Genomic DNA, 3906 nt, shown 5'->3' with positions numbered 1-3906 from the left:
TGCATTGTTCTTTTGTCTTCCCACTGGTTTAACTCCGCCCTGATTTTTATTATTTCTTTTCTCTTGCTATTGGAGGGGTAGTTCTGTTGACTCTGTTCTAGTTGTTGGAGGTTTTGTGTTAACATATCTGTCATACGCCTTTCTTCTTTTTTCATGTATGCATTCAGTGATATCAAGCTACCTCTGATAACTGCCTTTGCAGTGTCCCATAAGTTTTGATATGTTGTATGCTCGTTCTCATTAGTTTCTAGAAATTTCCTGATTTCCTCTCTGATCTGGACCTTAACCCATTCATGTCGCAGGAGATCGTTGTTTATTCTCCAATTGGTGACCCTTGCTTTTCTGGGTGCCCTCCTATTAATCTCCAGCTTTATGGCATGGTGGTCTGAGAAAGACGTCTGGATAATATCTATGTGTTTGAATTTACTCAGGCTGGCCTTGTGCCCCAGCATGTGATCTATTCTTGAGAAAGATCCGTGTGGATTGGAGAAGAATGTGAAACCTTTTGCTTTTGGATGAAAGGCTCTATAGATGTCTATCAGGCCCTGTTGCCTAATTACATTGTTTAGCTCTCTGGCCTCTTTGCTGAGCTTCTTTCCCTGTGACCTGTCTTTCTCTGATAGTGGAGTGTTGAAGTCCCCCACTATTATTGTTGTTTCCGTGATTTCTTCTGTCATTTTTTTAATAGTTTGTTTGACGAAATTTGCCGCACCATTATTAGGTGCGTAAATATTCAGTATGCTTATTGCTTCCTGGTTTACTGAGCCTTTGAGCATTATGTAATGTCCCTCTTTGTCTCTTTTTATGTTTTGGATCTTGAGATCCATTTTGTCGGAGATTAAGATAGCCACTCCTGCCTTCCTGGAGTTACCATTTGCTTGGTAAACTTTCTTCCAGCCCTTTATTCTCAGCATATGCTTGTCTGCTTGCTTAAGGTGTGTCTCTTGCAGGCAGCAGATTGATGGGTTATGTTTTCTAATCCAATCCTCCAGCCTCTTTCTTTTAACATATGAATTGAGCCCATTTGTATTCAAAGTGATTATTACAATCTCTGGCTTCATGGTTGCCATATTCTGTTTTGTGTTTTGGGTCTTTGCCTATCTTCCTTCATATCAGTGTACTGCGTTTGAGTGGAGGGTTTCTATCCTGTCCTCTTTTCCATCTGAGACCGTGTTGTCCTGGTACGTGTTGCTGGCATGTTGGCTTCTAGATGGAGATGGGCTATATGGTGGTCTCCTGGAGGTTCTTGTTGGAGCTTGATCTTCTGGCCATAGTGAGTCAGCCAGTATTTTCTGCAGGGTCGGGTGACTTGCAGTATATTTTTTGAGTTCTTCCTTGTCCTGGAAGACCCTTATCTTACCCTCTATCTTAATGGATAACTTGGCAGGGTATAGGATTCTGGGGGAGGCATTTTTATCTTTCAGAATTTGGAAGATGCTGCTCCATTCTCTCCTCCTCTTCATGGTTTCAGCTGATAAGTCTGAGCATACCCTTACCTGCGCTCCTTTGTATGTGACTGTCTTCCTTTCTCTTGATGCTCGTAGAATTTTCTCTTTTTCCTCTAAGTTGGATAATTTTACAATTATATGCCTTGGCGTGTTCTTCTTGGTGTTTAGCTTAGCCGGCGTCCTCTCTGCTTCCTGTATGAGAGTCGGATTCTCCTTTGTTAGGTTGGGGAAATTTTCTTCCAGGAATTCCTTTGCTATCTTGGCGGTCGATTTGTGTGTTATGTTGTGTTCCGGTAGACCGATTATTCGAATATTATTCCTCTTCATAGCATCTGTCATTGATCTCAGGCTGTCTTCTGTTTCTTTAATTTTCCTATCTGATTGTTTTTCTCGCTTGCTTCGTTTGGTTTGAGCGTCCTCGAGTTCACTGATACGGTTCTCAGCCTCCTCAAGCCTAGATATAGCTTCTGTGACCTTTTGTGTGGCCTCTGCTACCTCCTCTGTTAGTTTCTGTAGTTCCTTTTGGTGGATAGTATTCATCCCCTCTATTGTGGACTTCATCCCCTCTATTGTGCATTTCATCCCTTCTATCGTTGCATCCTTATTTTGGTTTGCTTCTCTTAGCTCCTGTATTACTGCAAGCAGAGTTCTGAAGATTTCCTTTTGTGGCTGATCTATATCTGTTTCTTCTATGAGTGACGTTAGGTCTGTTAAAGTGCCTCGTTTTTCTGATTTTTTTGTTGGGAGTGATGTGGTCTGTTGATTTTTCCTTGATCCTTTAATAGGCCCCATGCTTCTGGGAGACAGGAGTAACCTTATTGTGTGGAGGCTCAGGCCACTGTGCCGTCTCCTGGGGTGGCTGGGGCGGGCTGCGGCAGGCTTAGGGCTGGCACTGGGGACCCAACAGGGCCCCAGGTGGTGAGAGCTGGCTGGAGCTCACTGACGGCTCCTCAGGGACTGCAAAGTCGAGACCCAGGCTCCACTGCAGGTGGAGTGTTTGATCTGCCCGGGCTGTGAGCGGGCGCGGGGAGGCCCCTTGGATAGCTGCACAGGCAGCTGCGGGACACTGCAGGGAACAATGGTGTTCGCTCTCCGCCCTTTTGGCGCGAAACCGCGGGGGGTAATGGCGCCCTTCTTCTGCTCAGGCTCAGAGTCGCGGCTGCCGGGGTCCCCTCAGCACCCTGGGGAGGGCACCTACTCTTGTGCCTTGCGCAGGGGGGGGCCCTTGGTGGGCAGACTCAGCAGCGCGGGGTGCGGCGCTCTGCGGAAGCTCAGGGTCCGGGACAGGCGCGGGTTGGGCTATGGCTCCTGTTGGCGGGAAGTGCTCAGCGCAGGGTCCCCGCCAGGAGTGGAGCTGGCGCTAGGCTGCCAGGGGCTGGCGGGGGCGGGCGGGGGTGGGAGGCCAGCGCACGGAGGGCAGGTGGAGAGGTCCGCGGCAGCGGTGCGGGTGGATGGTCCCCCGTGGGGGTCGCCAGACAACCCGCGGGTCCGCTCCCCTGAGCTTGGATGAATGGAGGGAGGGACGTGGGCCCGAGGGCAGATCGCTGCCCTGCGGGGAGAGGGGAACTGCGGGAGAGGAAAGCTTCTCTCCCAGTGGAGATCCGCGAGTGGGGAGTGGGGAGTGGGCCGCTGGAGTAGGCAGGGCAGGCAAGTGGCTCTGGGCTGGCGTCCGGTTTGGGGATGGAGCCTAAGCCGGTCGCCAGTGAGCTCACGGCAGCTTAGTGGCCAGAGATGTCCCACTAGTCCGGTCCTCTTTCACCTAGACCCCTGCTCCGGACAAATACGTGGGGTAGGACTGGGGTGCTGTCCCAGGGGGATATTTCACTCACCAGACTCTTACTATTCAGCTACCTGGTCGCCAATCCCGCTTTGTTTGGAGGAGCTCTCAGAGTATGCGGGTGTCCCTGTCGGCCATCTTCCCCCTCTCCCAATAATAATCCAAAATATTTTTATAATAATTAATGTTTGTTTGCTTGCTTCCTTTTGGTGTTTTGCATGAATTTTTGTGTTTTAAATCTAGGCCAGACTGATTTACAGAGAAAGAAACTGAATTGACAATTGCTTAGGGTCATAGCAGGGGAAATGTAGAACTAGTAACAATGAATGTGAGAAGAAAACGTTCTGAAATTAATTGTGATGATGATTGGACAGCTCTTCTTAATATGATTGAATAATTAAATTGTATAGGTTAAGTATATATTAACAAAACTATTTTAAAGTAGTTCTACAGGTTTTATTCAAATCAGAGTTTGAAATACTAGTTAATAAAGTCTGATGACAATTCAAGAATATAACTAGAAATATGTATTCAAATATTTGAGTAGCTCAGTCATGTCAAGTATAGTCACTATTAATAAAAGATTATATTGAGTGAGCACTTACCATAAGCCACTTATAGTCCCTTTTTTTAAAGTATTAGTTACTATAATTTGTTTAACAATTGTAAGAACTATGAGCT

Source organism: Tenrec ecaudatus, chromosome 14 (assembly GCF_050624435.1).
Source record: "Tenrec ecaudatus isolate mTenEca1 chromosome 14, mTenEca1.hap1, whole genome shotgun sequence".
In the NCBI taxonomy this organism is placed as follows: Eukaryota; Metazoa; Chordata; class Mammalia; order Afrosoricida; family Tenrecidae; genus Tenrec; species Tenrec ecaudatus.
Note: the sequence above shows the minus strand (reverse complement) of the source record.